The sequence below is a fragment of the Podarcis muralis genome, chromosome 12 (genome assembly GCF_964188315.1).
Source record: "Podarcis muralis chromosome 12, rPodMur119.hap1.1, whole genome shotgun sequence".
NCBI classification, from domain to species: domain Eukaryota; kingdom Metazoa; phylum Chordata; class Lepidosauria; order Squamata; family Lacertidae; genus Podarcis; species Podarcis muralis.
This window is the reverse complement of record NC_135666.1, coordinates 50265772-50288410: the sequence shown is the minus strand read 5'-3', so window position 1 is coordinate 50288410 and position 22639 is coordinate 50265772.

Below are 22639 nucleotides of genomic sequence, written 5' to 3'. Positions count from 1 at the left end.
GTTAGGAGCCACCCAGAATGGCTGGGGAAACCCAGACAGATGGGTGGGGTATTGTAATGGTTCTAGGGGTTGCTCGTGCGTAAGCCTGTGCCAACACCTGGCTGGGTTGCCTGAGTGAACCTCTTCTGTCCGGACAGCCCCTCTCCCGTGGCTGTCTCAATCGCTGGCAGAATCCGTCAGTGGGCGTTTCTTAAACTTCTTCCAGCAAAGAAGCTCTTTGATGCCCAGTCTTCTCCTACTCTCCCTGCGCGGAAGCCTTCTGCGCAAGGAGGGCGTAGGCAGCGGAGGACCCTTCCTCTCCCCACTGGTCCCCGGCAAGGAGTCATGTGACCGCCTCGCTGATTCCCCCATCTGTCCCCCTTCTCCACTGGAGCTACGCTGATTCCCTTCCCCAGAAGATGGGCTGCCTCTCCCAATCCCAGGACGCTCTCTGGGGTCCCTCTGGAGCTTGCTCTCTCCCTCTGGCACTGATGGCAGTTCCCTGACAGGTATGTATGTATGTATGTATGCAAACAAACAAACAAATAAATAAATAAATAAATAAATAAATAAATAAATAAATATTATTCTACAGTGTAGGAGCCACCATTGTGGACATTTTGCAAATCTTGCCATTAGTTCTTTGTCTAGTTCTAGCGTCTTTTGGACCCAGCACTTCCAAAAGTTATTTTGCACTAGCAAAATTGGCGCATTTTGTACCAAAGAGTGAAGGCCAGGAGTCAACTAGGAAAACAGGTATATTTTTGCTGAAGATAGCTGCAGTATTAGATTAAAGCTGCCACATGACACCAACGGATGTGCAAAGAGACCAATATACACACCTGCCTGAAAGTAAGCCCCAAGGAACTCAATGGGACTTACTTACACATGTGTAAGGTTGTGCCATAATTAATGAACCAGATAATCTCTGGTTCAAATCAAATCTATACTGTGCTTTCTAGGGGGCCTTAGGGAAGCCACTGAGCTACAGCCTCTCCCATCTGTAATATAGGGACGGCATTGATGTACTTTAAAAGATTGGTTCAGTGATGTAAATAAAGCACTTGAGAAACTCTAAAAGTGCTGAATATTATAGGCATTGTCCACCTTGGGTAGGTACAGTTAGAAGGTATGCCACTGATTCAAGGAGAGGTCATTCTCTTATCAAAACACCCAGTGACTCACATTGCCATGCAGAATGGTCTCCTGCCGTCAGTCAATGTTAAACAGAAACTAAGAGTTCCTCCTTTCACTCCGAGCCCAAGTATTTCCATGCAGCCCTTGTTTGGGCTTAAGTTAGCAAAGATCTCCTGACCTTTCCCCACCCCTCTTTAGAAGCCTATGACTCAGAACGCTGTCAAGAGTTTCCAGCACTGAGCCATTGTGCAATTCTTGAAGTAGGAAACTAAAGCCGAACGCTTAGAATGGGAAGCAGAGGAGAGGGGAGTTGTTGTTTTTCCAAAAGTGGGAGAATATCTGAGAGGATGAGGTCACTGGCTGTACTGTAATTAAGGAGGACACGTTAATGAGCTGTGTATCTCTTTCAGGAAACAAAATTATATATGTTTCTAGTATCTATCTACAAGGTGTAACCGGAAAGTTTGGTGAATGGTCACAGAAATTGGACAGCGAGAAATATTCGAACATACATACCTTACAGGCCAGGGGTAGGCAACCTAAGGCCCGGGGGCCGGATGTGGCCCAATCACCTTCTGAATCCAGCCCACGAACAGTTCGAGAATCTGCATGTTTTTACATGAGTAGAATGTGTCCTTTCATTTAAAATGCATCTCTGGGTTATTTGTGGGGCATAGGAATTCGTTCATATTTTTTTCAAAATATGGTCCAGCCCACCACATGTTCTGAGGGACAGTGGACCGGCCCATGGCTGAAAAAGGTTGCTGACCCCTGTTACAGGCCTTCAAAGTAGGCCCCCTCTGATACAATGCACTGTTGACAACGTTCATGGAACTGTTGGGAACTTCTGGAGAAGTCCTCTTTTCGTACTGCTTTCAGTTCCCTCGTCACAGCAGCTTTGACGTGTGAAATGTTGGAAAACCTGTGCCCTTTCAGTGCAGATTTCAAAATGACCTGGAAAGCTGTCTGTGGCCAAAGCTGGCTCCCTCGGCCTCAAAGCAAGATGAGCGCCACAACCCCATAGTCACCTTGGACTGGACTTAACTGTCCAGGGGTTACCTGCTGCAAAGGACCAACTTTGGAAGAATACGATGGCAGGTGGTCACACAACACTTTTGCTCCTTCTACCCTCTCCATGTTTAGCTGCAAGTTTCTGCGGTAAGGAGCCTTTTATGCTCGTGGAAGGGCTCTCTGCATGATTAAGGCCCTTGGAAGGTCAGGTTTGTTATTGCAGGGGGAGCTTCCACAAGTAGAAAAGGTCCCCACTGCAGATGTTCTCCCAAACACAAGGAAGACAGCGTGATCAATGCCATGATGTGGATAAATAAGCAGAGCCGAAATGAAATGCTCAGAGCAATTTGAACTCTGCCCAAATTCCAGATTTCACCATTTTTCATTGTGCAAGTTTGGAACTAGATGTGTGGTTTGAAGGTGAAATTTCACCTCCAAAGCTGAAATTCAAGTGCCTTAGACTTTTTGGCATCTCTCGGCAGGATTGATTTTGGCAGACATCAAGTATGAGATCTCATGTATTCTCAGCTGTCAAATACTTAATGCCATTGCATGGCAACTATCAAATACAAGCAAATACTAAACACCATATGTCAACTATCCAATAGTGTCAGCTGTCAGATATCAAATAGTGAAATCAAATATAACTAGATTGCAAACAACGTTGGCAAATATGTACGTGTTCAGAGAACATTCGTTTATTCTCTTTTTAAAACTCCTGTCCCACCTTTGAACCCTAATGTGTCCACAAAGTGGTATGCAGAAATAAAAATGTAATAGTAATAAATTTAAAAGAAGGCACTAAAGCCACAGTTAAAAATGAGTAAAATGAGCAAGTCAAACCTTCCACGAAGAACGCTCTGTCCTGCAATATCACACACACACACACACACACACACACACACACACACACACACACACACACACCCCTCTGATGGAACAAAGTGTCCATAGAAAACTTCAATGTGTGGGAAGTTTGAGAGAGTGATGAATGATACCTGTCAGGTATTCAAGACAATAATAAAATTTGCAGAGGGGAATTTTGAAGGGAAACTTTTAGAAGCAAATTAATTTCATTTTTATCTCTGACAATCCAGTCCCAGCTTCAGTGCATTCCTCCAAACTTCTCAGACCAATCATGTAAATGTGACATCACAGGAAGTTTGTAGCCCACAGCAACTGCTTAGGGATGCATCTGCACAGCCTCCCATCCTGGTACTGGAAAGGGGAATGTCACGAACGTTGTTGTTTAGTCGTTTAGTTGTGTCCGACTCTTCGTGACCCCATGGACCAGAGCACGCCAGGCACTCCTGTCTTCCACTGCCTCCCACAGTTTGGTCAAACTCATGTTCATAGCTTTGAGATCACTGTCCAACCATCTCGTCCTCTGTCATCCCCTTCTCCTTGTGCCCCCTATCTTTCCCAACATCAGGGTCTTTTCCAGGGAGTCTTCTCTTCTCATGAGGTGGCCAAAGTATTGGAGTCTCAGCTTCAGGATCTGTCCTTCCAGTGAGCACTCAGGGCTGATTTCCTTCAGAATGGATAGGTTTGATCTTCTTGCAGTCCATGGGACTCTCAAGAGTCTCCTCCAGCACCAGCCATGAATGTTACTTAGATGTATTTAGAAATGCCTTGATTTAGAAGTAGAAGATGGCTTGCTTAAGCTCTTCTGTCCCCTTCATTGCTGCTTTCGGGGAAAGCCTTGTCGGCTTGTGACATCCATGAAAGGCAAACACAGATACGGTGAGGGGAATGGCCCTCGTTCTACAGTTATCATCCAGCCACCTCCACTGGCCAGCCTGCCAACCTCTGCTGGCTTCCACCCATGAATATCCAGTGGTTCATTCGCCCGGAGCCTGAAGGGCAGCCTACACCGCTAGCTGACCATGCAATTCCCAGGCATACTTTGTCTGGTAGGTGACCTATGTCCACCCTCCATACTTACCCCAGCATCAGCCCACAAATATACACACAACTTTTGACAATGGCCTTCTGAAGGTGAATTTCAACCAGCTTATGTGCACAAACTTCAGCCCTGCGGCATCCTGGGCTTCCACATGCTAATCACAGCTTCTGCCAGGTCCATCGCCAGCTTCCAACCATAGATATCTGCCGCTTTCAAGCCGCGGTCCTGCTCAGCAGGTACACTTGCCTTCTTGTTGCTCCACAGCATCTCATTGACGGATGATGGCCTCCTTCCATTTGCCACTTCGCCTCCATGCGGAAGGAGATCACCAAGTACTGAATAACACAACTGTTGTCCACTGTGTCCTTTTCAAGCTTTGCCTTGGGCTTTCCCCTTGGGCAGCTTTTGTATATCCGCTGAGCTGCCATGTGCTTATGTGACATCACAGGGCGTCCACAGCCAATAAGAGCAGCTGGAGAGGCATCATCATCACCACCTCCTCAGGCCTCACAATAGTGGGTGCAGCTCAGCTTATCTGTAATTTTGCTTATCTGTAATGACATCAGAGAAAGGCATGCCCTAAATCCACCTTCCCCCACACTAAGGGTAATTTATGTTGGAAATGTAAAGAGGAGGAGAAGAGAAAGAAGGTATGTTTTATCATATCTGGTGGACGTGTTCCAAGGTGAAAGACTTCTGGGAAAAGATTTATAATGAAATTTTTAAAATGTTGAAAAATACATTTATTAAGAAACCAGAGGCCTTCCTACTTGGAATAATAGGATCGGAATTACCCAAGAAGGATGTTAGATTGTTTTTGTATGCCACTACGGCAGCAAGACTTTTATTAGCCAAAAAATGGAAATTGCAAGAAATAGTTCCACCAGGCCGGAGCCAGTGTTGAGAAGGCCCTGGCTCTGGTTGAGGCTAATCTAACTTCATTAGGGCCCAGGACCTCTAGGGTGTTGCTATATATGGACCTTAAGGTCCTCCGTGGGGCATAATAAGAGAGGCGGTCCCATAGGTCCGAGGGTCCGAGGCCGTGATGTTCTACCACTGAGCTATGGTCTTCAAAGCTACTCTTCGAGACATGCTAGCCGACTCTTTTGCAGTTCCTCCATACTTAAGCTGGCAATCTGCCTTCTGCCTCCCTCGAGGCACAGATCTGCTAATGTCTGTAGGAAAATGACTGTGACACTCAGAAAGTGGGGATGGATTTATTCCAAAATGAAAACACGAAGTCGGTGCAGTTTAGCTAACAAAAGACATGTTGTTTATACGCATTAGGGGGAGGCAGAAGGCGGTGGAGAAAGTGATGGCTTTAAGAGGTTATTAATCGAGGTATATAAAATCCTAATGGGCAATGTCATCCAAAGTTACAATTTTCATTCCATCCGAAGAGATAATGCTCGGAAGGAAAAGAACGCACCATGAGATACGAGAAACTGTCAAGAATCACTCGGTTACAGAAGTGGTAACTGACATGTGGAATGACCCCTAAGTCAAAGTCATCCGAAGCAAAAACATTAGGGTAATTAAGAAACACTTAGATGTTATACAGGGAGAAATGATGAATGGCCCTTGGCACAACATCCATTTGCCTAACCGGACTCCGCAGAGAAGCAAGCTCTCAGCGATGCTTCCGATTTAACCACTCTCCCACAAACTGTGAGAGAGATTCTTATACATTGCTATTACGTTCACAAAGCTAAATCTGTATTATGCAATTATGGCTGCTCATTGCTCCACCTTTGGGCTGTGCTGTTAGCTTTTAGCACCCAATACAGTGGTACCTCAGGTTACATACGCTTCAGGTTACAGACTCTGCTAACCCAGAAATAGTACCTCGGGTAAGAACTTTGCTTCAGGATGAGAACAGAAATCGTGCTCTGGCGGCACCGCGGCAGAAGGAGGCCCCGTTAGCTAAAGTGGTGCTTCAGGTTAAGAACAGTTTCAGGTTAAGAACGGACCTCCGGAACAAATTAAGTACGTAACCCGAGGTATCACTGTAATAAGGTGGGATCACATACCCTCTGCAGCCCTACTGTGTCCCAAGAAAATTACAACAACAACAACAACAACAACAACAACAACACAACAACAAAATTTTTATACCCCACCCATTTGGTTGAGTTTCCCCAGCCATTCTGGGCAGCTCCCAATCAAGTGTTAAAAACAATACAGCATTAAATTAACTATTAAAAACTTCCCTAAACAGGGCTGCCTTCAGATGTGTTTTAAAAATAGGATAGCTGCTTATTTCCTTGGCATCTGGTTGGAGGGCATTCCACAGGGCAGGCGCCACTACTGAGAAGGCCCTCTGTCTGGTTCCCTGTAACCTCACTTCTCGCAATGAGGAAACCCTCGGCGCTGGATCTCAGTGTCCAGGGGAGGCTGCAGGAGGTGGACATGTTGTTTCTCCAGGTGAAAACATAACCGATAGGAAAGCATCAACTCAGTGACATATTGTGTTGCATATTGAGAGAATGGACTTTGTGGCAGCAGGAGCAGGACACATGCTATAGATCACAGTACATGAAATGGGTTTCACGGCCTGAAGTGCATTGAAAATGTTTGAGGGTTTCTCATGTCTTATGGTTTCTCAGTAGCCCTTGTCCCCAAAGCTACTGGTAAGCTTGGAAGGCTCCTTGTGAAATACAGTGGTGCCTCGCAAGACGAAATTAATTCGTTCCGTGAGATTTTTCGTCTAGCGAATTTTTCGTCTTGCAAAGCACGCTTTCCCATAGGAATGCATTGAAAATCAATTAATGCGTTCCTATGGTCAAAAAAAGTCCAAACAAAGCCAAATTTGGTACAACAAGAGTTTAAGTGCTCTTTAAAATCACACATACTGTAAAGAGCATTTCAAAAATTTAAGGAACAATAAATTAAGTTTCTAAACATGACAGAAAAACATTTAAAAATCAACAAAGTGTACAGTACATTTTCTAAGACTCTGGGGGACAACTCGAAGAAGGTTCCTCTTCCACTCTTTGCTTCTTGCTGAAGAACCTGTCCATGGTCTGCTGCTTCATCCGCCTTTTCAGCACCTCCCTGAAAGGCGACATGACCCTCGTATCAAAAGTGTTCACAAGGTCATGTGCCACGTGCTTGTCAGGGTGGTGCCGCTGTGCAAAAGCCTGCACATCCTTCCACTTCAGGCAAATGTCCCTCAGTTCTTTGGAGAACAGCCGTTCCTCAGTTGCTTCCTCCTCTTCCAGCGAGGCCTGCTCCTGCGCAGCCTCTGCCTGCAGTTCGACCAGCTCCTGGGTGGTCAGCTCGTGGTTGTGCTCCTCCACCAGCTCGCTGATGTCCTCCTCTGTGACCTCCAGGCCCATGGTCCTCCCCAAGGCAACAATGTCCTGCACCACTGTTGACTCTGGTGCATCAGAGTCACTTGGTGCCACACAGTCCAGCCACAGGCTGCACCAAGCGCAATTCAAATTTCTCTGGCTGATCCCGTCCCAGGCCGTGGTGATCATCTTCAAGCAGGTGACGATGTCGAAGTGGTCCTTCCAGAATTCCCGCAGGGTGATGGTGGTGCAATCAGTCACCTCGAAGCATCGCCTGAAAAGCTCCCCCAGCCCCTCCCCAACTGTTGCAAACCCCTCCCCAACTGTTCCCCCAGTCACCCAGAAATTCAAATCCAGAATTTTTTTTAAAAAACAGCAGAGTGGCCCAATGGTCACAGAAAATCATAAAAATGCAGAAAAAAACCACACAAGCTTCCAGATTCTTGCAAACCCCTCCCCAACTGTTCCCCCAGCCACCCACCACACAGAAATTCAAATCCAGAATTTTTTTTAAAAAAACAGCAGAGTGGCCCAATGGTCACAGAAAATCATAAAAATGCAGAAAAAAACACACAAGCTTCCAGATTCTTGTAAACCCTTCCCCAACTGTTCCCCCAGCCACCCACCACACAGAAATTCAAACCCAGAAATTTTTTTGTCTTGCGAAGCAAGCCCATAGGGAAATTCGTCTTGCGAAGCAGCTCGAAAAACGGAAAACCCTTTCGTCTAGCGAAATTTTCGTCTTGCGAGGCATTCGTCTTGCGGGGCACCACTGTATAAACGCTGATAGTGTGTATTTTCCAAAATGACCTTGTGAAATGCACAAAGGTTCCTTAGTGGTGGGCTAGAAGCTAGACCAGAGGTTCTCAAACTGGTCAACAAATCTCCGGTGGCTTGTGGGCTTCAGTCAGGGAGAATCATGAGAATATATGTACTTGAATTCAGAAAGAATACCGTATTTTTCGCTCTATAGGACACACCCGACCATAGGACGCACCTTATTTTAGAGGGGAAGAACAAGGGAAAAAAATTCTCCCCCTCTGCACAGAGCCCCTTCCATTTTTCCTCCCACTTAGCTGAAGGGGCACCTACCCTTCAGCGAAAGGAACCCAAAGCCTCCGGAGCACAGCGGGAGCTCTTTGAAGCCTGGAGAGCGAGAGGGGTTGGTGCGCACCGACCCCTCTCACTCTCCAGGCTTCAGTGAAGGCAACCCGAAGCCTCTGGAGCGCGGTGGGCGCGCTCCCACTGCGCTTTGGAGGCTTCGCGTTGCTATCGCTGAAGCCAAGGAGCCTGCATTCGCTCCATAGGACGCACACACATTTCCCCTTAATTTTTGGAGGGGAAAATGTGCATCTTATAGAGCGAAAAATACAGTATTTTCTGATAGCAGATCAAGGCCACTTGGGAGACCTGCGGATATAGAGTGGTATACAAATAATAATAATAATAATAAATAACAACAACAACAATAATAAATCAACCCATCCACAATGTAAGCTCTGTATGTTTCCTCCTTTCCCCCATCCATGGCTTCTTGGAGTAGGTTCTGAAACAAGCAGGACACAAATGAAGGAGGAACAGGCTTTCTTCTCCTGGATGAAGTAAATGAATCATATTTGGTCCTAGTTTGGAGGCCCCAGAACATTTGCTTCTCATTATGCTACAGGGCTGTAGACATGATTACATTATTTTGAAAAGCAAAAAAAAGGAAAAGGAAAAGAAAAAAAGCATGTCTCTGGTGTTCTGGAAAGAAGAGGTACTGGGTGCATAAACTAGTATAAAATTACAGGCCTGATTAAAAGGAAGATTTTCAGCTGCGGCTTCCATGTCAGCTCTTCATTAGATTAAGATTGTATCTTACTAAAGCCAAGTACTGAAGCCAGCATGGAACATTCATTTGGCATATGAAAAGAAACATATATTTGGTCAACAATGCTTCAAGAGTGTCTCAGCTCACTGGCAGGATTCACAGGGGATGTGGGGAGATAGGTAAATGGGTAAGTAGGAAGGAAAGCCATTGCGAATGGCGTAGGCTGCAACCCTAAGCGCATCTACTCAGAAGTACGTCCTATTTAATTCATTGAGGCCAGGTAAGCGGGTGTGGGACTGCAGCCTAAGATCCCAAGATAAGTTAACCTAAGGAAGTTCATGGAAGGTAAGTTTTCTGTTGTTGCCTCCTCCTCTCCAGCCTGCAGCCACCAGCATCCCTAGAAGTCTCTCCAGAGAACAGGGAACTCTTCTGAACAATGTTCTGAGAGAGGAGGGGCTGAGAAAGCTGTCTGTGGACAAACGCTGGCTCCCTCGGCCTGAAGGCGAGATGAGCGCTGCATAGTCGCCTTTGACTGGACTTAACCGTTCAGGGTCCTTTACCTTTATTGTGAACCTACAAAATTAATTGTTCCTGGGCCGATCAATATGTGACAGTTTTCCTTTGCAATTCCCATTTCTCTGAATTTTATGAGGCAGTTTTCCAACCAAAAAACGCATACCAAAATTCAAATATTAGTGAAAACAATGTACAAAATTGCGTTCGTTCTGGATAAAAACGGCTCGCAAAAATCTATGCAAAAGGAAAGATTGCATACAAAAGTGTTCGTGGGAGGAGAAATGTGGTAAAAATGCGCAAGAATTTTCAAGTAGAGATTATTATTATTATTATTCACAAATGTATATGCAAATAGGAGGAACTGAACTTTAGAAAGGGGGGAAATGAGAATCTGAGGAACTGAAATTGGTAGATACATCTGGCTCCGATTAGGAACAGTACTTTGGACCCAACCAGTCAACTCTCATCTGCTAGGTTTAATAAGCCAAGAGGGACAGGGTCAAGGAGCCTCATGATTTGACACTCATCTCTAGCATCTCATCCATCTCAACTGCCCCATTCAGGGCGGCAAAAAAAGAAGGAATTGTGAGGACTCCCAAAGGTATCTCCCCAAACTGGGTGAATGGGCAATTTGAACTGTCAAATTCAATCCTGTCTACTGCCCTCAGTGCTGAAGGCACCTTGCCTTCGATTACTAGCTGCTGGAGAATATGAGTGGGAGAATGTTTGTTGACTTCCCATGGGCATCAGGTTGGGAAAATAAGGGTCTAATCCAGCAGGACTCCTACTATCTTCTTCAGTTCTTAAAATTATTGGCAGCAGGAGGGAAGAGTGAAGCTAAATGACCAGAATTGTGAAAATCTGCTCCTCTGTTTCCCAATCACAATTTAAACTTTTTAGCAAGGAGTGTATGCAGTCCCGACTATTGCTTCTGTGAACAGCCTTGCTAAATTTAAACTTTATACTTTCCTGTGCCTGCAGGTGTAGCATTCTGAGGATTCTTCACGGGAGATATTGGCCAAGACATCAATTCTGGAATTAATCACTTAATCAAACCATAGATCCTCCCATAGCTTGTCAGCATGATTTCTGCGGCGATAAATCTTAGCAGGCTGAAGCAAAACACAACAGAAAGTGTTGTTTTTAGGGTGCAGGAAAGAGCTTGTGCAGTAGGCCAAACTCAAGGAAAACTGATGATGTTGCAACCTCCAGCACAGGTAAGCCTAAGGATAATGTGGTTACAAATGTGGCAATTGAGAAAACAGAAGAGTAACTTGTGAATGTTAGTGTAAAATTACAGAATGCCAAGTAGTAGTAGTAGTAGTAGTAGTAGTAGTAGTAGTAGTAGTAGTAGTAATATTCATTCATTCATTCATTCCCCATCCATCTGGCTGGATTTCCCCAGCCACTCTGGGAGGCTCCCAACAGAATTAAAAGCACAATAAACCACCAGGCATTAAAAACGTCCCTAAACAGGGCTGCCTTCAGATGTCTTCTAAAAGTCAGATAGTTGTTTATTTCCTTGAGATCTGATGGGAGGGCGTTCCACAGGCTGGGCGCCACTACCGAGAAGGCCCTCTGTTAAGACATAGGCAAACAAGGGTGAGTCTTAAGAAACTTATTTATGTTCCATGAATAATTACATTTTTACCTTCTGTTGGGATCCATCACTTGTAAGCTGCAAATTGGAGGAGGAGGAGGAGGAGGAGGAGGAGGAGGAGGAGGAGGAGGAGGAGGAATGTTGTTGCTGTTGTTAATAATAATACCCTGCCCATCTGGGGACAACGTAGGCTATGATTAGCTAAGGGTCAAGCAAGACAAGATGATGAATACAGTGGTACCTCGGGTTACAGACGCTTCAGGTTACAGACTCCGCTAACCCAAAAATAGTACCTTGGGTTAAGAACTTTGCTTCAGGATGAGAACAGAAATCGTGCTCTGGCGGCGCGGCAGCAGCAGGAGGCCCCATTAGCTAAAGTGGTATCTCAGGTTAAGAACAGTTTCAGGTTAAGAACGGACCCCCAGAACGAATTAAGTTCTTAACCCGAGGCACCACTGTACATGTTTGCATTTAACATGTCTCCTTATTTCTTCAAAATTATAGCCAAATTGATCCTGACTAGGCATGTGGTGTGGGTGTGCTTGTGTTACCCTTCCTCCATGGTCCTTGCGGAAAACTACATCTCCCCATAAAAGTGCTTGTTATCTCTGCGAGAGAAACTTCCACTGCTACCAACGGAAGCTTCCTCCCTGGGCTAGTAGTTGGTTTGCAGGAGAGGCAAATTTTAGGGAAAATTATAATCTGCTTTCCTGTGGACTGTGGCCCTGATGGTTATTGGACTGTGCCGCAGAAGATATTTGGAAGTAAAGAACCTGATGTGTGAAATACAACCACCCTTTTAACGTCCTGTCTAGTTTGCCTGTCAGAGAATAGGCCAAAGGCTCACAATGCAGTTGTACTGCAGAAATTAAATACCGTATTTTTTGCTCTATAAGACTCACTTTTTCCCTCCTAAAAAGTAAGGGGAAATGTGTGTGCGTCTTATGGAGTGAATGCAGGCTGCGCAGCTATCCCAGAAGCCAGAACAGCAAGAGGAATCACTGCTTTCACTGCGCAGCAATCCCTCTTGTTGTTCTGGCTTCTGAGATTCAGAATATTTTTTTTCTTGGTTTCCTCTTCCAAAAACTAGGTGCGTCTTATGGTCTGGTGCATCTTATAGAGCGAAAAATACGGTACCTACATGGATGGAAGACTGTATGTCAGTGAAAGACATTCTGAGCTACTTCAGAAGTGAGCAGAGTATAAGAGGAGTGATTCTGAAGGCGCTCGCCTTAGTAGTCACGTGTAACAATTCTAGTGCAATAAATGTGAGGATTACTGAACAAGGGGCATTGCAAAATGCAAAATTGCAGGGCTGCGTGCAATTTCCTTTTTTGCAAGGGAGATGGAAAATATCTACCAATGGAAGCAAGCCACTGTCTTCCCTGCTACACCCTTGTGAAATGTGTGCTTCTGCAATAGAATTTTTGAGATGGAGAAAAGCCTATAATAATATCACTTTTGTTTCAGTGCTATTTTTATAACTGTGTTACGCCTCAGTAGGGGGAAAGCTCGTTGCGTAGACTGTTTCTATTTTCGCTGAAAGTGCTGTCAATAGACTTGCTTCTAGAGGAGAACCTGGAATTAATCCTTTAGCCTGTGCATGCATTAAAGAGCCATCTGCCGGAATGGAAATACTTTAAGATACAACGGTGGCGTACAGCTTCCGGGTCATGTGGCCAGAATGACTAAGTCTCTTCTGGCGAACCAGAGCAGCGCACAGAAACGCCGTTTACCTTCCCACCGGAGTGGTACCTATTTATCTACTTGCACTTTGACGTGCTTTCAAACTGCTAGGTTGGCAGGAGCAGGGACTGAGCAATGGGAGCTCACCCCGTCGCGGGGATTCGAACCGCCGACCTTCTGATTGGCAAGTCCTAGGCTCTGTGGTTTAATCCACAGTGCCACCCACGTCCCTTGTCTCGAATTAGATCTAATATAAATGAGATTACCTGGGGAAAGCAAGCTCACACCTCCCATTGACTTTGCATACATATGTAACAGGCTCATTTATACTTTTATTTTGGGAACGATTCGTGGTTTTATGTAACTGCATTGTTTTATGCTTTCTGGATGCCCTAAGATCATATCATAAAGTAGTTGTGTTCTAGGTTATAAATCAAGAATGGCTGGGAGCTGTTTCTTTTTGTTTACCAATGTATTTCTTATCAATAAATATTTCAGTGTGACACGAGCAAATTTTTATTCTGGAAGTGTAGCCCAGAGAAAAAAGTTTGAGAACATGTCCTAATAGAACATGGTTCCAGAAGGCATCTTAATATTGCAATTTTTTTTTAAAAAAACCACACCAAAACTTAATTTTCTGCAGAAAGGACAAATGAGGATTAAATGATAAAAAAAAACAATACAGGTTGGTATTTTCATGCTGATTATGATGTGTGGACACTGTACAAAACTTGCATGCATGAGCCGAAAATCTCACAAGAAACACCTGCCTAGAAGTATCTGCTTAGACAGGCAAGAGCAAAGTGGGACTGTGAATTTGGGAGGCAAGGAGGGAAGAGGTCCCATGAACTCCTTGACCCGGGAAAGAAGCTTGGAAGAGACATTTAGAGCAGAGACAACAAATGGGAAGACAGACGGTGGAAGATAATAGCCAGAAAGTTCGTCAAAGCAAAATAAAAGCTTTTAAGTGTCTTATAGAAAATACCTGCTTCTTTTCCCTTATGGGGCACCCAAGAGCCCATATAGAGTCCTTAAGTGGGTTCCCTATTGGTAGGAGAAAATAACAGAGGCCAACGAGAGAATATTGAGAAGCAAAGCGGCTAGTAAGCCTGATCTTTATTAAACTCTTGCAACAGGGCCCTCACTCACCACATGCAGAAGGGAGGAAGAACCCAGAACAATGGTGCATAAGCCCTTATATACCGGTAGATTTTTGAAATTGCTCAGCCCAAGGTAAGTGTAAAGGGACCCCTAACCATTAGGTCCAGTCGTGACCGAGTCTGGGGTTGTGCCGCTCATCTTGCTTTATTGGCCGAGGGAGCCGGCGTACAGCTTCCGGCCAGCATGACTAAGCCGCTTCTGGCGAACCAGAGCAGCGCATGGAAACGCTGTTTACCTTCCCGCCGGAGCAGTATCTATTTATCTACTTGCACTTTGACGTGCTTTCAAACTGTTAGGTTGTCAGGAGCAGGGACCGAGCAACAGGAGCTCACCCCGTTGCGGGGATTCGAACCGCCGACCTTCTGATCGGCAAGTGCTAGGCTCTGTGGTTTAACCCACAGTGCCACCCGTGTCCCAAGACCACCCCCCAAAACATCATACACGCACCACAGAAGGAGGTGGTCTACAGCAGAAATCCTGTCTGCCAGGATATCTGTTAATGGTTACTGATTGCTTTACCTGGGCAGCCTGGCCATTCTTTCCTGAATCCAGGTCACAGGCTCACCCTCTTCATACACAGATATGCCCTTAAGACAGGTAAGCAAAAGTCAATGGAGAGGCTCTCCCATTTCCTTCTTCCTTGCAGAGAAATATTTGAGGTCAATTTGGAAGAGCCAAAATGGTTTGTGGGAGAGTCAAAATGGCTTCAGGATTGCTCTCCTGTACTATTTCAGACACGTGGTTTATATAGTTTTGAATGTGTTTGCCTTGTACAGTGGTACCTCAGGTTACATACACTTCAGGTTACAGACTCTGCTAACCCAGAAATAGTGCTTCAGGTTAAGAACTTTGCTTCAGGATGAGAACAGAAATCAGGCTCCGGCGGCGCGGCAGCAGTGGGAGGCCCCATTAGCTAAAGTGGTGCTTCAGGCTAAGAACAGTTTCAGGTTAAGAACAGACCTCAGGAATGAATTAAGTACTTAACCTGAGGTACCACTGTACATTTATGAACATTTGTTTTTTATTTGGGACCTTACAATTCTTATAACAAGTGAAATGGAATGAGTGGCTTCATTAAGAGGAGCATTGCATGTCCACCCAGAATAATATCCTGGGCTTTATAAACAACATCATCTACCTAGGCATATCCCTCGTCTCATTTAGCGAGGAAACCTCCACAGTGAAATAGTTACTGTGGGAGAGGGATGAGAAACATCAACTTAGCTGTTTCTCGACAAGGAAGAGCACAGCTGGCGAGGCCTGCTGTGAAGCGTGGCTTTTACAGCTTGGCGCTGTGTGTATTTAGCAAAAGCAAACACATCCTGCCCAGGGTTTTAAAAACGCAATTTGGAGGGCCAGCCTCGTTTTGAAGGGAAACAGAGCGGAGATGGTACGGCTGAAGTGGTCCCCCGATAAAAATTGCACACTGTTGTTGTATACTCCTGTCTTGGACCAGCCCAAACTGGGGGGGGGGGGCTCTCTTCAAATCCTCGCTCACCCATAAAGCTCTCGCTGGGTGGCCTTTGGGCAAGTAACTCCCTCAGGCAGAATTGCCTCAGAGGAATGCTGTGAGCATCAGATGGGAGAACTTCATGCAAGGTCCCTTGGGGAAAGGCTGTGATAAATAACATTGCACAGTAAGAATAGGACCGGAGCGAATGGACTGTAGAAATGGCTATGGTTATTCCAACTTGCAACTTGCTTCGCCACTCCAGGGGGAAAAAATATGAACCGGGTTTAGGTGTGCCAGCATCTTGCAAAATGAGCCTGTGTGTGGCATGGGGAATGCATGTTTTCTTGGCAGTGCAAGCGAGCCTCACAAGGATAAAAGAGCAGACTGTCCTCTGAGAATATTCCTCACATGTGGCAAAGGCCTTTAGTGCCTGACATCTGGAATCCTACTGGAGGAGATGGCTGTGTTGGTTTTGGGGAGGGAAAGTGCTGTCGAGGCCTCTGGTTCTCTCAGTGCCTTAGGCTGGGTTGTTGTTGTTTGGTCGTTTAGTCGTGTCCGACTCTTCGTGACCCCATGGACCGGAGCACGCCAGGCACTCCTGTCTTCCACTGCCTCCCACAGTTTGGTCAAACTCATGCTGGTAGCTTCGAGAACACTGTCCAACCATCTCGTCCTCTGTCGTCCCCTTCTCCTTGTGCCATCAATCTTTCCCAACATCAGGGTTTTTTCCAGGGAGTCTTCTCTTCTCATGAGGTGGCCAAAGTATTGGAGTCTCAGCTTCAGGATCTGTCCTTCCAGTGAGCACTCAGGGCTGATTTCCTTCAGAATGGATAGGTTTCATCTTCTTGCAGTCCATGGGACTCTCAAGAGTCTCCTCCAGCACCATAATTCAAAACCATCCATTCTTCGGCGATCAGCCTTCTTGATGGTCCAGCTCTCACTTCCATACATCACTACTGGGGAAACCATAGCTTTAAGTATACAGACCTTTGTTGGCAAGGTGATGTCTCTGTTTTTTAAGATGCTGGCTGCGTACCTTACATCATAGGGTGAGGCATTACAGCCTCCTCTAGAATGGTAAACACTGAGACTGGGAGCTGAGTGCTAATCCAGACCAGGATGGGCCAAAAGATGCGGATTTACCACCATGGTTTTTAACGTTAACGAAGGGTTTTGATAATGTAGATGGACACATGACACCCTACTTTTTGTGTTCATAATGTGTTATTACCTTGTCTTTTTTATCACTTAGTTTATAATCATTTTATGCTGCTATATTGATGAAACTCTGCTCATATGTCATGCCTCCAATGGCATTCACAGGACAGATAACTAAGGACATGGAGGGAGGAAGGGAGAATTAAAATATGACACCAAAGGATGGAGCAGCGCAACCAGCGACCAAGAGCAGGAAAAGAAACAGCGTTTTGGAAAATGGTATGGCTGGGTATTACATTTGACGGGAAAAAGCAAGGTAAAAGACATTTTAATCAACAAGTATGCCCTGTGTCATTTTAGAATGACATGAAAATGCTAACCTGTATTGTTTTTTACCATTTAATCATTATTTGTCCTTTCTGCAGAAAATTAAGTTAGTTGTTTTTTTAATTACCATATTAAGATGCCTTCTGGAAGCATGTTCTATTAGGACATGTTCTCAAACCTTTTCCTCTGGGCCACACTTTCAGAATAAAAATTTCCTCACACCGCACTGGAATATTTATTGATAAGAAATACATTGGGAAAGAAAAAGAAACAGTTCCCAGCCGTTCTTGATTTATAACCTAGAACACAACTACTTTATAATACAGTGGTACCTCGGGTTACATACGCTTCAGGTTACATACGCTTCAGGTTACAGACTCCGCTAACCCAGAAATAGTGCTTCAGGTTAAGAACTTTTACTTCAGGATGAGAACAGAATTCGGGCTCCGGCGGCGAGGCAGCAGCAGGAGGCCCCATTAGCTAAAGTGGTGCTTCAGGTTAAGAACAGTTTCAGGTTAAGAACGGACCTCCAGAATGAATTAAGTACTTAACCTGAGGTACAACTGTATAATCATGGGACATCCAGAAAGCATTTAAAAGGGTTCTTCTCGGTGTCCTGGCCTGGGGACCACAATTTTCATAATACAGTGTTGGTTTTGATGATGAAACCTGTGTTGAAGAGAATAATATCATTAATATATAAGCTATTGTCAGGGGTTCAGGGAGTGAGGCACAGATGAGGGAGGAGACTGAGAGCGAGGGGGAAGAATCCAGGAACGAGGAGGAGGAGGATGACAATGACTTGAGGGCTTCCATGAGTCTCTCAAGTGAATCGGAGGATTCCCAAAAGGGGGCGCCCCTGGTCAGGCCAAGGGGAGCCACAGGGGGGACTCGTCAGGAGCAGGGGAGCAGCAGGGAAACCCCGAGTGGGAGTGGGAGATCGGGGCAGGCTTCCCAGCCGGAACGGAGTGAAGAGGGTGGAGTTCCCAGTGTGACAGGCGGAGCAGAGCAGGAAGCAGAGAGGGGAAGTAGATCGGGGCAAGACGTCCTGCCGGAAGGGGCGGAGAGTAGTACAGAGAGTAGTACAACTGTCAAGAGGAAGGTCAGGGGTAGCGAACGCGCGCCAAGTTCAAATGTGGAGGCGCGCGGAAATGCGGAGAGCCCGGAGGAGGAGCCTGGTCCCAAAGCACGGAGGAGGGGGGAGCAGGCGTCTGGGGACTCAGCGTCAGGGGAAAGCAGGAGGGAAGGAACCCAGGGGGGCAGAAAGACCCTGCGGAAAAGGAAGGACAGGAAGAGGTGGACCAGCACAAGCCTCTTAAACTGGTGTAGAGGCGGGACTGATTCAGAGGGGACTTCAGCGGTCTAAGCATAACAGACGTGGGGCTGCGCGCCTCGGCTGTGGAACAAACAATGTACTTCAATAAAGACTTTTGTAAATAAAGTGGACTTGGCGTTGGTCTCTTGTGAGCTGGGACCTGAGGCGGCCCTGACAGTAAGTCCCCTCTCAAAAAGAACGCAAATTTTTTTTTTGCAAAGCTCACGAAGTGTGGCAACCATGAGTGCGGAAGAACAGTTGACAGCACTACGAAACGCAGTCTCCGAGCTTTCCACTGCGGTAGTGGTCTCCCAGAAGAAGAGTGAAGAAGCGGAGGCGCGATGCCACGATCTGCAAACCAGGTGGGAACGTGCGTGCAAAGAGGGGTTCCCGGGGTCCAGATCAGAGGGAATCGGACTCGGAAGGCGGGGAGGAAATTTAGTAGCCCCCTTCGATGGGAACCTGAAGCACTACCCCAGTTTCAGAGCAGACGTCCTGTATGCACTGCATTTGCTTCGCAATGACTTTAAAGATGAGGAGGAGAAAGTGGGTTTTATTGTGTCTCATTTGCATGGAGACGCCAGAGCGTGGCTGCGCAATTTGTGGCGTGAAGATGGTCCTGCCCGCAGCGATTCTGATGAATTTATTAAAGCGATGGACGCTTGTTTCCAGTCCACCGTGGATGTTGATGTTGCGCGCCGAGAGATGCACGGACTCAGACAAGGCAAAGCCACTGTGCGTCAGTACCATTCGCGCTTTTTTGCATTGCTGACTGTATTGGGCTGGGAGAAAGACTCAAAACCAGTGAGAGATTTGTTCTGGGAGGGGCTCCACGGCTCCATAAAAGATGAATTGGCCAGGGGTGACAGACCTCAAACCCTAGCAGAAGTAGTACAGAGGGCTCTTGCGATTGGAATACGACACGAAGAACGTCCTTGGCACAGTGAGGAAGGTCGCCAGGTGCGTGCACCAGCCAGGGCACCTCCTTTTATCCCCAGGGAGTTCGGCCAGGCGCATCCTTCGCCTCTAATGCGGCAGGGGGAGGAACCAATGGAACTTGGCGGTGCTAGAGCTCAGACAGCAGCCAGAGCCCCAACGTCCGGTGCAGTCAAGGCGAAGCCTCCTAGAGGGAACAGGAAATGTTACATCTGTGACAGTGCACAGCACATGGCTAAAGAGTGTCCCCAGAGGCTCCAGAAACACACTGCAGCGTTAGCAACGGTCGCAGCAGACGTACTTCACAAAGAGCAGTTTCAGGGAAACGACAGTGCCTGGCTGGAGACAGCGATGCTGGGGCTCAGCCAGGCGAGTCTGTAGAGCAGTCCCCAGCGATTTTGCAGCACACAGACCCCTTACCACCCAAGCCAGCGGTGCAGCTCACTGCAACACTCCAGTTGCCGAATGGAACCACCCTGGAAGTCCCCATTACAATCGACTCTGGAAGCAACGCGGACTTTGTGGGGGTGCAGTTCGTCAAGCAGCATCGCATAGCGCTTCTGCCAGCTACGACGCCTCTGAACGTAGTCACGGTCGATGGCAGAGAATTACTAGGAGGGCAAGTCGTGCAACAGACACCTCCCATGGTGATGCAGATTGGAAATCATCGAGAAGTCATTAGCTTCAACGTCACCTGCCTATCAGACACGCCTATAGTGTTAGGCATGAGCTGGCTAGAGAGGCACAGTCCAGCAGTGGCGTGGTACCAGCGACAGCTCACCTTTTGCTCATTGTACTGTGCTCAACATTGCATCCAGTCCAGCCAAGGGGAGGAAGCTGGGCAGCAACTGCAACTTGGCATGGTGCAGGCAGTACCCCGCAAGTACGAGGGATTTTTGGAGGTTTTCTGCGAGAAGGAAGCTGACCAGCTGCCACCCCACAGGCCTTACGACTGTGCGATTGACCTGTTGCCGGGGGCGAAGCTGCCGACTGCAAAGCTGTATTCCATGTCTGAAGATGAGATGCAAGAACTCAGGGAGTTCATAGAGCACAATTTGAAGCGCGGATTCATTCGGGAATCCAGAGCGGTGGGGGGCAGTCCTGTGTTTTTTGTGAAGAAAAAGGACACGCCCCAAAAGAGACTCATTGTGGACTATCGGGCCATAAACTCGATGACAAAGCCCAAGGCCTTCCCCATGCCCAAGATTGACGACCTCCTAGCGACCGTGCGGAAGGGGAGGATCTTCACCAAGTTGGATCTGCGCGGAGCGTACAATCTCATACGCATGCGTGAGGGCGATGAGTGGAAGACGGCCATGTTCACGCCTCTGGGCACGTATGAATACAGAGTTATGCCTTTTGGTCTCCAAAATGGATCTCACTGCTTCCAAGCCTTTTTGCATCACGTGCTAGCGGGACTCCTCTACAAGAAGTGTGTGTGCTTCCTCGACGACATCCTGATCTTTTCAGAATCGCCGGAGGCTCACGAGAGAGACGTAAAGGAGGTCCTGCAGAGACTACGGGAACACAGACTCTATGCCAAGTTGGAGAAGTGCCAGTTCGATGTGACGGAGGTGGATTTCCTAGGCTACAAGCTGTCCGACAAGGGGTTGGCCATGGACAGCGCCAAGGTCCGCGCGGTGTTGGACTGGAAGAGCCCGCGCAATCGGAAGGAAGTCCAGAGGTTCGTCGGTTTCGCCAACTTTTACCGCAAGTTCATCAGGGGTTTCGCGAAGGAGACAGCAGCAATCACGGACACTCTCAGTTCCAAGAAGAAGAAGTTCACTTGGACGGACCAGGCGGAGCGCTCTTTTCAGAAGCTTAAAAGCCTCTTCGCCTCCGAGGAACAGCTGTTGCACGTGAATCCCGGCAGGCCCATGCGGGTCAAGACGGACGCCTCAGACAGAGAGGTAGGGGCCGTCCTTTTGCAGGAAGATCCGCAAGGGCACTGGAGGCCCTGTGCTTTCTACTCCCGGAAGCTCAGCAAGGCGGAACAGAACTACACCATCTGGGACAGGGAGTTGTTGGCCATTCACGCGGCTTTCAAAGCGTGGCGGCACTTCCTCATAGGAGCCAAGCACACCGTGCAGGTCCGCACAGACCACAATAACTTAGAGTATTGGTGCACGGCGAAGCTCCAGAGCCAGAGGCACATGCGCTGGGCGGAATTCTTCGCGGATTTCGACTTCTGAATAGAGTACATCCCGGGGGACTCCAATGTCATAGCCGATGCGCTCTCAAGGAAACCGCAATATCTCGAGGAAGTGGCAACAGTAGCAGCCAAGCACATTTTCGCACCGCAGGCGTGGGCGTGCACTTCAGTCGCCGTCGACCTGGACGCGGTGCGACGCGCGCTGCAAACGGATCAGTTTGCACAATCCAAGATGGAAGAGCTGCGCAGAGGTACAACGAGAGACGACGAGTTCCAGATACGCGACGGGCTGTTAACTCGCAAGGGTGCCCTCTACGTACCAGGGGACGATCTCCGCGCAAAGGTTCTGCACCAGTTGCACGACGCACCCAGCACGGGCCATTTCGGCAAGGAGAAGACAGCGGAACTGGTAGCCAGGGACTTTTGGTGGCCCCAAATGCGAGGAGAAGTCGCGGATTACGTCGCCAGATGTGACACCTGTCAAAGGTCCAAGCCAGTGCACCAGAAGCCAGCCGGACTACTGGAACCGCTGGAGACGCCACTGCAACCGTGGGAGCGGGTAGCGCTGGACTTTGTTACTGATCTGCCCAGCTCCCGAGGCAAGACGGCGGTACTGGTGGTTGTGGACCTGTTCACCAAGATGGCGCACTTCATTCCTTGTGCGAAGGTGGCGACAGCGGAACAGACCGCCAAACTCTTCATCGACCACGTGTTCAAGGTGCATGGGCTGCCACGGTCCATTCTGTCCGACAGGGGGCGCCAGTTTGTTTCCAGTTTCTGGCAGAAGCTCCTAGGTATCCTGCACGTCAAGATCAACCTATCGTCGGCGAGACATCCACAGACCAACGGCCAAGCAGAGAGGGTCAACGCTATCATGCAGCAGTACCTGAGATGTTATGCCAATCAGCGACCCGCAGCTTGGGTGGATTACCTGCTGATGGCTGAGTTTGCCTACAACAACACAAAGCACGCGTCAACGGGGGTGACGCCGTTCTTCGCTAACAATGGACGACATCCCAGAACCTTCCCGGGGCTCGTAACGACGGGGGAGGGGGCGCCGCAGGGGGCCGACCATTTCGCAGCAGAACTGCAAGAGGTGCACGAGGAGCTGCGGAGACATTTGGAGCTAGCTAAGCAAGCCTATAAGGTGCAGGCGGACAAACACAGGAGGGCGGGAGAAGACATCCAGGTGGGGGACT